This window comes from Scomber japonicus, chromosome 23 (assembly GCF_027409825.1).
Source record: "Scomber japonicus isolate fScoJap1 chromosome 23, fScoJap1.pri, whole genome shotgun sequence".
Taxonomy (NCBI): Eukaryota; Metazoa; Chordata; class Actinopteri; order Scombriformes; family Scombridae; genus Scomber; species Scomber japonicus.
The window spans coordinates 24974870-24986543 of NC_070600.1; the positions used below are offsets into that span (position 1 = coordinate 24974870).

Below are 11674 nucleotides of genomic sequence, written 5' to 3' on the forward strand. Positions count from 1 at the left end.
ATAACTTTAATCAAGATGGAAAAGTGTTGATTTAAAAGCAAAACCACCCCCAGATAGCAAAATTCTTTTGGCCCATATCTGGCCCACACCTGACATGTTCATCCGGCCCACATACAGCATGGAATGATGGCACTTGGGCGGTCCGCTCATGTTTGCCAAAAGTGGGCCATAACCAAGCCATCACAATGCCTTCAGTTCGGCCAAGACTGGCCCAAATATGTTTCAACAAAGGTGGGCCAAGTATGTTTCCTTATATGTGGGCCTCTTTAGGCTCACATCCGGATTAGTCATTGCCATACTTGCCATATTTCGGCCAAAGATGGGCCATATTCGTTTTGTGATATTTGGCCCAAATGTAGCATTTACTACATGGGCCAGTTTAGGTTCACGTCTGTTTTGTCCGGGCCAGAAGAATGCCTACAGTGCCGGATCATTGCCTCAAGTGGCCCACATTCACATGCTATCTGGGCCAAAACTAATCACAGGTGTGTAGATCACAAACGAGCTCTGATTGATGCGGTTTGATGAACTGACCTGAGTGTGTTTCCTCTGGTTCCTCTACAAGCTTCACACTGAGCAGCAACGTTAGAGACACTTTACTGATTTCAGGAGGAAAATACTGCAGCACTGACAAGACATGCTACAAAAAACATTTTACCCAAAAGAACATATTCAGACGTGACTTCTTTATAATCACCGACATTTTGCTCAGTAACTAATAAACCTCCATAAATCCACTTTGACACCAGAGAAAAAAAAGGAGTACCATCACAGTTTTAAGAACTGCTGCCCAAAAGCTGCTGAAGAAAACAGTTATTCTCCGTCAGACACATTTTTACACAAGATTTGTTCATATTTGGTCAAACAGTCTCCGTTAAGAGTAATATAATAATAATAATACTGCTGAATTTGCAGCACTGACAGTTTCTGGTTTAATGACACGGATGCCCAGCTAATACAGCGAAGACATTTTACCCAAAAGAACACTTCTTTATAATCACCAACATTTTGCTCAGTAACTAAGGCAAGGCAAGGCAGTTTTATTTATATAGCGCATTTCATACACAATGGCAACTCAATGTGCTTTATATAAAACAGAAAAACATGTAATTTGAGAAACTTAAAACATACAATTAACCCCCCCCCATCCCCCACACTAATAATAAAAACAAAGTACAGAAAAATAGGAAGAGAGAAATAAAATGCTAGAATAGAGCATTAAATATAAGATGCAGAATGAAATTATAAATTAGCTTTAAAACCATTAAAAGGACATAGAGTGCAAATGAAAGATTAAAATGTAAAGTGCTTTAAAAGAGCTCAATCATAAGCTCAGGAGAAGAGAAATGTTTTTAACCTGGATTTAAAAGTGTTCACAGTTTGAGGCACATTTTAACACCAGATTTGTTCATATTTGGTGAAACAGTCTCCGTTAAGAGTCGTGTGAATCAGCTCCTGCCTGCAGAGTAACACGATGACAGATGACTGTGATACTGAAGACAGACAGGTTTATGGAGGTTTGTGGAGGTTTATTGTTGAAGCACATGAGACAGTTTTAAGGAGGCGTGTTGGACAGGTGGTCACCGCTGTAGTGTCTGTTGAGAGCAGACAGATGCTGACCTTCAGTGCCATCTTCCATCCAGACCAGTTTCCAACAGGAAATACCTCAGCGTGGTCAGAGAGACCGAGCAGACAGCTTCAGACTCACACTGTGACTCACTGGATTTCATTCTGCAGACGAAACATGTTGAGAACGAGTCGCTGAGCTCAAGTTATTTTGTTCTTTCGCTCATTTTAAACAGGATGAAAGACAAAGACAGAAAACAAGAGAGGACACACTCAGGAAATGTGTGAGAAATTAAGCAAATACGAAATCGTGATCTCCAGAGATTTATGTCTAATCCTGAACTTCAGGATTAAAGAAATTTCTGTGTGTGCTTTTTTGCTTCTTAAATGAATACTTTGCTGACATTTGGGTCGCAGATTCTGCAACTAACAATTATTTTCTGAATTATTTAACTATATATATTTAAATTTATCTTATATATCTTGTTGCCATATTTTCTCAAAAAATGGATAAAACCTTTGGTGTGAAATATGTCCATCACAGTTTACAGACTCCAGAGTAATGTCTACAGATGTCTTCTTTTCTGAAGACCTTAAACTGACCGACCTCCTCTCTCCCCGCTGCTGTCAATCAAACACAGACACCAACATACCCAGATGAAAGGAAAGAAGGAAGGAAGGATGGAAGAGAAGACAGGGAGGAAGGAAGGAAGGAAAAGAAGACAAGGAGGAAGGGAGGAAGAAAGGTAGGAAGGACAGACTGAAGGAAAAGAAGGAGGAGAAGGAAGAGAATACAGGAAGGAAAGATGGAAGGAAGAAAGAGAGGAAGGACAGATGGAAGGAAGAGAAGACAAGAAGTGAGGAAGGAAGGGAGGAAGGGAGGAAGAAAGGTAGGAAGGACAGACGGAAGGAAGAAGGGGAGGAAGGAAAAATGGGAGGACGAAAGAGAGGAAGGACAGATGGAAGGAAGAGAAGACAAGAAGTGAGGAAGGAAGGAAGGATGGAAGAGAAGACAGGGAGGAAGAAAGGTAGGAAGGATAGACTGAAGGAAAGAAGGAAGGAAGGAAGGAAAAGAAGACAAGGAGGAAGGGAGGAAGAAAGGTAGGAAGGACAGACGGAAGGAAGGAAAAGAGGAAGAAGGAAACTGGGACCTCTCGGTGGGCCGGTTCTGGCCCACGGGCCGCATGTTTGACACCCCTGGTCTACATGATTCATCAGCACGTAAACTCAAGTTACAGTTGCAGTGGTATTTGTTTTAGTAATGCTGCGTCAGAGGGGATAAAACAGGCCAACCCCCCCCCCCCCCACCCCCCCTCAACCCACCCCCCCCTCCATCATCATCTATACACCGTCTCCTCTCATACTCCATAAACCAGGGGTGTCAAACATGCGGCCCGTGGGCCAGAACCGGCCCGCCGAGGCGTCCAATCCGGCCCACTTTCCTTCCTGTCTTCTTTTCCTTCCTATACCCTCCTGTCATCTGTCCTTCTTTCCTTCCTCCCTTTCTTACTTCTGTCCTTCTTTGTTTCCTTCCATCCACCTTTCCTTCATTTTCTTTTCCTTCCTTCCTTCCTTGCTTCTTTGCTTTCTTGTCTTCTTTCCTTCTTTGTTTCCTTCCCTTCATCCTTCCTTCCTTCCTTCCATCTTTCCTTCATCTTCTTTTCCTTTCCTTTCCTTCCTTCCTTTCTTGTCTTCTTTTCCTTTCTTCCTTTCCTTCCTAATACATTTTCTTTCCTTCCTTCCTCCCTTCCTTTTGTCTTTCCTTCCCTCCTTCCTAATCCCTTTTCCCTTTTTCCTTCCTTCCTTCCTCCCTTCCATCTTTTTAATGATCCGGCCCACATGAGATCAAATTTGGCTGTATGTGGCCCTTGAATGAAAATAAGTTTGACACTTCTGCCATAAACCTTTCGATTTTCCAACCTGACTTCAGTGACTTCAGATCTCGTCCTCGGCATCAGTCACCTTCTGTTTCCTGTCATGACATCATGGAAAGAGGAAACGCCGGCCGGTTGTCTGATGGATGTCTGAGACTGAGCGTCGTCATCGGTGTTTTCTCTGGGAGGTCCAGTCATCCTCGCGCTGCTGAGTAATCCAGAGACCCGCCGAGGGAGGAGGGAGCGGCCCAAAGGGTTTCTGGGAAAGCGAGCGAGCTGTTTGAAGAGTCACTCAGAGCTGCTGATCGACTGTGAAGCGCTGCAGGTCACGATGTTTAATTTACAGCTGATCAACTGATAGAAACGACTGATATAACAACTAATGAGTGAAATAACATAAATAACCTGCAATTAATGACATGAATAAGAACAAAATCAATCAATCAATAAATACTAAATAACTTAAAATAACAAATAACTTAAATAAATAAATATACAATTATAAATATAATTATACATATAAATAACTAACTAAATAAAAAAGGAATAAATAAATGCAAGGCAAATGAATAAATATGGAAAATAAATGAACAGGAAAAAAATAAAATAAAAGTAATTTAATAACAAAGAGACTAGATACTAATATTCAAAAATAAGAATATGATAAATGAAAAAACTATGAAAATAATAGTAATAATAATAAACTAAAGAAACCTCAGTAAGACCAAATCCTGCTTTGTAGTGCAGACCTGAAGAACACACACACACACACACACACACACACACACACACACACACACACACACAACCTTAAACTGATCATGAATGGATTTATCAGATATTTAAATTTACAGATTAATGTGCATGTTGAAGGAAAAGTCATGTAAAACTGAAACTCTACTTACTTTATTAATAACAGGGCTTTTAAAATGATGTTTAATTATTCTTATCTTCATTAATTCATCATTAAGGCTAAATTAAGTCTTCATTAAAGGTATTTTTTAAAGTGTTTTAATCCAGATAAACACTCAAACAGCTGATCCCTGCCTGGCCTGCAGTGTGAGCGTCCGTCCATCGGGGGGCGACATGCTGAGGTGAGTCTCAGCTCAGATGAAATTACATAATTCTTGGAAAGTTTTGTTCAGTGGTGGTGTGGAAAAATTAATTGTGGCTCCCTCAGCGAGCGGTTATTTTAAGACACGCTCAATCAGAGGAGAGGTGAGACAAACATCACGGCTTCTTTCTCTTCTCTTTCTCTTTTTTTCCCCCTCTCTCTTTGTGGATCGAATGTGCTTCATTCTTCAGGAGGAAATGTTTCACAGTCTTTTCAACGACGCCAGATCTGTGAAATAGAAGAAGTGATGTGTCGTCTGCCAGACTGTCAGTTTTTACAGTCTGGACTGGAAGCGCTTTACAATGAAATACGCCCACATGAGTGAATGCTGCATGAATCCCATCCAGAGAACTCTGCTTCACTGAACAACACAAACAGGCTGAAAGGCTGCGTCCATACTGTTCAGAGGGTTTTAAGACTTTTATAAATAATTTTACACTTGAAACAGAAGATATGACCAAACACAGTGTGTGTGTGTGTGTGTGTGTGTGTGTGTGTGTGTGTGTGTGTGTGTGTGTGTGTGTGTGTGTGTGTGTGTGTGTGTGTGTGGAAATAAAAGTTTGTCAGAGATTCACAGATTTCCACCCTCAGAAAAAACACATGTAGTTCTGTAAAGTCTGATAAATGTTATATATTTATACTTTGCTGTAGTACAGTTTGAGGTACTTGTACTTTGCTGTAGTACAGTTTGAGGTACTAGTACTTTACTGTAGTACAGTTTGAGGTACTTGTACATTACTGTAGTACAGTTTGAGGTACTAGTACTTTGCTGTAGTACAGTTTGAGGTACTTGTACTTTGCTGTAGTACAGTTTGAGGTACTAGTACTTTACTGTAGTACAGTTTGAGGTACTAGTACTTTGCTGTAGTACAGTTTGAGGTACTTGTACATTACTGTAGTACAGTTTGAGGTACTTGTACTTTACTGTAGTACAGTTTGAGGTACTAGTACTTTACTGTAGTACAGCTGTTAAGAGCTCCACCAAATACTGATTCTTCCCTCTAAACTTCTCACATGCTTTCATTTCAATAAATGTTCCAATGATCCAATATTTCAGCAAAAATCAAAGATTAGAGAAAAAGTCCAAAAACTGAAAACACATTTGTGAATCAGAACTTTGTTTTTTCTTCTTTCCCATTAATCATCCCAGCAGCCCATTTATCTACTGACCCTTTGGAGGGGCCCCACCCCTAGGTTGGGAACCACTGGACTAAACTAGCTAACTGTATATAAAGTAGCGTAAACTAGCTAACTGTATATAAAGTAGTATAAACTAGCTAACTGTATATAAAGTAGTATAAACTAGCTAACTGTATATAAAGTAGTATAAACTAGCTAACTGTATATAAAGTAGTATAAACTAGCTAACTGTATATAAAGTAGTATAAACTAGCTAACTGTATATAAAGTAGTATAAACTAGCTAACTGTATACAAAGTAGTATAAACTAGCTAACTGTATATAAAGTGGTATAAACTAGCTAACTGTATATAAAGTAGTATAAACTAGCTAACTGTGTATAAAGTAGTATAAACTAGCTAACCACCTCCAGCAGCTACAGCAGTAACATGTTAGTAGCTAGCTGCCAGCTTGGCAACACTGAAGGGAATTTTTGATGTGACCAAAATGTTAACGTTAACTGAAAAAACAGTGAAACAGCAACGTAAACGTCTGATCTGTGTGTCTGGGTTACATTACATAACCAATGTTGTCGCTGTGGTAGCCACACCCTAAAACATCCCCTGCTTTACTGTTTATTTTACTCTAAACGGACCATAACTTACTAAATGAACATGATGCTGTGTAGAAGAAGACTGGAAACTGATGATTGAGAGCATAAACTCATTAGGAAACTGTTTACTGAGGAAATAAATCAAATGAAAATTAGGTTCAGTTGCTCATAGACTTTTATACAAACTGACTTATTTTTGGAGCCAGTGGCGTCGCCCCCTGCTGGCCAATTGAGAGAGTTCAGGGAGTTTTGTTGCAGTTTTTTTTTACATTGCTGTTTTTTTGCTGTTTTGGTCCTTGTGGATCTGAGTGCTGCTGCTACACAATCTGCTACTATTTTAATATTTGGTCACTTAATTAAGCAAAAATCTTCTGTTCTGCTGCCAAATGTGAAAACTTGCTGGTTTATTTACTTTTCTGTGATTGTAAACTGACTGGTTTTTGGGGTTCTGGGGTTTAAAACATCTGCAGATGGAAACATGCGATACATCAAACAACTGATCAGTTAAATAAGAAAAGTATTGGCAGATGAATCAGTAACAAAAAAATAATGATTTGTTGCAGCTCTAGACTGATTTCTAGAAGTACACACCATAATCTCCCACACAACTGTAGGCAGTGGAGTTGCATTGTGGGTAATGTAGGCACCACAGGATGATCCTTTTTCAAATGTTGCAGTTATCAGTGGAAATGATAAGAAATGAAAGCTTGTTGGACACCTCTACCTCCACCAGCCTCCACACCTCCACCTCCACCACCGGCCTCCACACCTCTACCTCCACCATCAGCCTCCACACCTCCACCTCCACCATCAGCCTCCACACCTCCACCATCAGCCTGCACACCTCTACTACCAGCCTCCACACCACCACCGTCAGCCTCCACACCACCACCGTCAGCCTCCACACCTCCACCACCAGCCTCCACACCTCCAGCACCAGCCTCCACACCTCCACCGCTAGCCTCCACACCTCCACCATCAGCTTCCACACCTCCATCACCAGCCTGCACACCTTCACCACCAGCCTCCACACCTCCACCGTCAGCCTCCACACCTCCACCACCAGCCTCCACACCTCCACCTCCACCACCAGCCTCCACACCTCTACCTCCACCATCAGCCTCCACACCTCCACCTCCACCATCAGCCTCCACAGCTCCACCACCAGCCTCCACACCTCCACTACCAGCCTCCACACCTCCACCACCAGCCTCCACACCTCCACCACCGTCAGCCTCCACACCTCCACCATTGTCATCCTCCACACCTCCACCGTCAGCCTCCACACCTCCACCATCAGCCTCCACACCTCCACCGTCAGCCTCCACACCTCCACCACCAGCCTCCACACCTCCACCACCAGCCTCCACACCTCCACCGTCAGGCTCCACACCTCCACCGTCAGGCTCCACACCACCACCGTCAGGCTCCACACCTCCAGCACCAGCCTCCACACCTCCACCGCAAGCCTCCACACCTCCACCACCAGCAGGAGGAGGAGCAGGAGGTCAGGCGTCCAGGTGATTGATGCTCTGCTCCGTGTTTTTGGAGACTCATTATCCGTATGTGCATCAAAAAAAAAAAAGGTTAAAAAAAGAGTAAAATCTTCTTCAGCGGCTCCAAGAGGCGGCAGTGTTCATTACAACCTGATGATTTATTAGTTATGGAGCTAAAAATATAAAGTTTCTAGTGAATGAAGATGCTGAATAAATAACTGGATGTGCAGAATAAGTTTAAAGTGGAATCAAACTGAATTAATCAGGTAAAGTTGAGTAAATGTTCTCACATTCCAGCTCTGATGTTCTGGAAGATAAAACTACAAACTCTCATCAACACTGCTCCGGTTGCCACGGTGACTTCATGCAAATGAACTCGTTCCCTCGTGTTGTGAAACAAACATCCATTTGATCGTCTCCTCCCACTGCGGTTCACTGACAGACACCCAAAACACCCAAAACACCCAAAACAGGCATTACAGCATGCAGGGAGAATTCTGTGCTGGGATTGGTCGATGGGACGGACAGGTATTGGCTGTGTGACGCGTTGAGACCACACTGTCTGTATGTGTGTGTGTGTGTGTGTGTGTGTGTGTGTGTGTGTGTGTGTGTGTGTGTCTGTCTGTGTGTGTGTGTGTGTGTGTGTGTGTGTGTGTGTGTGTGAGGCCTCGGGCAGAGCTTTAATGACACTGTTGCCAGTAAAGAAGCTTTCATGTGGTGCATACCTGTCTCTGTCTGCAGGTTGAAGGCTCAATCACAGAAGTAATACATTAATATTAATATATATAAAAAAAAGTGAAGCTGCAAAGCACATGCAACTATTGTTCTTCTGCATCTTTTCCTTTGTTTTATTTTATTCTTCCACCAAACATTCAGCGTGCTGTTCATCCTGCAGCAATGTAAAGGTGTGAGTCAGTCTCTGCATTTAACCCATGTTAAGTATTAAGTGTTAGGTATTGTTGGTAGCCACTGTGCTGCACCAACTCCAGGTCTATGTCAGGAGAATTAACTTCACATTGTTTTTGACAATGGGAGGAAACCATGCAAACTCAGAAAGACCCAAAGACCTTTGAAGTTCTTCTTCTTGCTGTGGCAACAACACTGACGGCTGATCTGATGCAAAGTTTTCATATAATTAGTCTTTAAAAGGCCTTTGTCTTGTTATTGTGGTTTGTTCTGATATGAATGATGATGTTCATGATTAAACGGTGACGTCATCCAGCTATGACCAAACTGTGCCTCATGTTCCATAAACAGACAATTACTGAGGATTTTAGAGGCAGTGCGACTGCACATGAATCTAATGAGAAGATGGAAGTAAACATCAACCTGAGTTATGACGAGCTGCTTCTCAGATATCTAACGCTCATTTGTTCCATAGTTTTGGGGAATAATTGCATCCCTGATTTTCTAAATGCAAGTTAACTTATAAATATAATACATCATATCAATTATAAATCCAGCCTGTAGGATTTATGTATGCTCTCTCCTCTGTCCGTCAGTCAGTCCTGTAAATGATGAATTATAAGTGGAGGAAGACAGTGACTGACCACAGACGCACCGCCGCAGACCAAAATGACAGAGGTCATAAAAAGCCTCCATGTCAGCCGGAGCCGCTACACACCAGTAAATGACTCAACTCTTTATGTCTGTTTCCAGCGGAGCTCCACTCTGCTCAGCTCGCCACAGGTTTTACTGCTGTCTTATTGAATGCAGAGGAATAACAGACGCTGGTGTTAAGAGCTGCTGGATGAAGGAAGTGATAAACCAACAGGAGGACAGATCTGTTAGAGCATAAAAAGAAATCCTCATAACTACTATCTTATTAAAACTATTAACTATTCATTTCACTAAAACACATGGACATAGATACGGAGATAATCTGACCCAGAACAGCCTCAATGGACAAACATTAGTAGCAGCTATACTAAATATAACATTTAACCTTTGTGTCGGCCTCCCGGGTCAAATGGACCCCGTCTGTTTTGACTGTTCCTTCCATCTGTCCTTCCTCCCTCCTTCTCTCTTTCCTCCCTTCCTTCTTTCCTTCCTCCATCCCCCTTTCTTCCTTCCTTTTGTCCTTCCTTCCTCCCTTGGTCTCTTGGACCCATATCTTAACTCCAACAGGAAGTCGGTCATTTTGATTAGTATTATCGATTTTGCCGCCATTTTCGCCATTTCCACGCCTCGTACTTTAACGAACTCCTCCGAGAGATTTAATCAGACCGACTTCAAATTTACTCAGCGTCATCTTAAAACCTTGCAGATGAAAACTGATCAAAATCTTTCACCTCCTTTATACCTGGGGGGCGTGGTGGTGCGGCGAATTTTGAGGTTTCGCCATTAAAACAGGAAGTCCTTATAACAGGAAGTCCTTATGAGTCCATCACACATTGTTCAATCTGCACCAGATTCCTCACACATGATGATGATGATGATGATGAGGGTCCCGCCTGTTCATCACTGCTTGCAGCTTTAATCCCATCGTGTTTTCGCTCTTTTAATGCCGTCGTCTCGTTGAGTTTCTTGGAGAATTAGCGCCACCTGCTGTTTCTCTGCAGCAGCAGCAGACGGAAACAAACATTTTAATCTTCTTTTAAACCTTTTTCTGGAAATTCAGTTACATTTTGAGCAGCGTTTGGATGGAAACTTGACTGCAGACGTTCTATGAAGCAGATAGTTTGAAAGAGTCTGAGCTACATAAAGAGCGTTATAGTCTCCTCTCTGTGTGAATAATGCTTTTTAAACAGAGCGTCCACATCGCAGTAAGAGAAGCTCTGTGCAGTTTCTGTTGGCTCGGCTGCACATCAGTAGAAGTGTGGGTGGTTTCTGCTCACACAGAGACTCTGTCAGTCCAACGGGCCACAGAGGCCAAACACACACACACACACACACACACACTCACACACACACACACACACACAGAAAAACACACACACACACACTTACTGCCAGCTACACCTGAGAGCCAATCACACGACACAACAGCAGATTAAAGCTCTGGACTGAAACCGACGAACACACACACACACACACACACGCACACATACACACACGCACATACACATAAACACACATACGCATATACACACACATACACACACATACACACACATACACACACATATACATACACACATATATATACACATTAACACACACACACACACCTACACATACACTTATATACACACACACACACACACACACATACTCAGAAACACACACACACACACTGTGAAATCTGTTATTAATCTTTTGGAGCTGATTCTAAACTAACAGTGTTTTTCCTGCTGCTCTCTCATCCAATCACGTGCTGGCGGGGGCGGGACCATCAGGAGCAGGTTTTGGTATTTTGCCTGAGGACACTTCCACATGTTCGGGTCAAAACAACAGCTGATTGGAGGACGAGCCGCCCTGCCTCCTGAGCCACACAGACAACCAGTAGAAACAGATCATGTGTGTTAGCTCATGTTTACTAATGAACGAACAGCTGCACATATTTAGTCATTAACATCTTAATACACGCCCCTATTTTTTAATGTTTTTAGCCTTAGACATGCCCAAGTTGTGAGCAGCACAGATCCCACATGGTTAGAGACTCAGAGATGTGTCTGGTATCAGGGGGTTAGGGTTAGGGAGATGTGTCTGGTATCAGTGGGTTAGGGTTAGGGAGATGTGTCTGGTATCAGTGGGTTAGGGTTAGGGTTAGGGTTAGAGAGATGTGTCTAGTATCAGTGGGTTAGGGTTAGGGAGATGTGTCTGGTATCAGTGGGTTAGGGTTAGGGTTAGGGAGATGTGTCTGGTATCAGTGGGTTAGGGTTAGGGAGATGTGTCTGGTATCAGTGGGTTAGGGTTAGGGTTAGGGAGATGTGTCTGGTATCATAGGGTT

General features: G+C 42.5%; 1 long non-coding RNA gene across 1 annotated transcript in view; it reads right to left on the reverse strand.

The window, feature by feature from the left end:
- The window catches only part of LOC128385196 (uncharacterized), a 123090-nt gene extending 119952 nt beyond the window's left edge, over positions 1–3138 (reverse strand). Inside the window, exon 1 of the long non-coding RNA XR_008324655.1 lies at positions 3107–3138. This is a non-coding gene — a long non-coding RNA (uncharacterized LOC128385196). The remainder of the gene's footprint in view (positions 1–3106) is intronic.
- Between the last annotated feature and the right edge of the window lie 8536 nt (positions 3139–11674).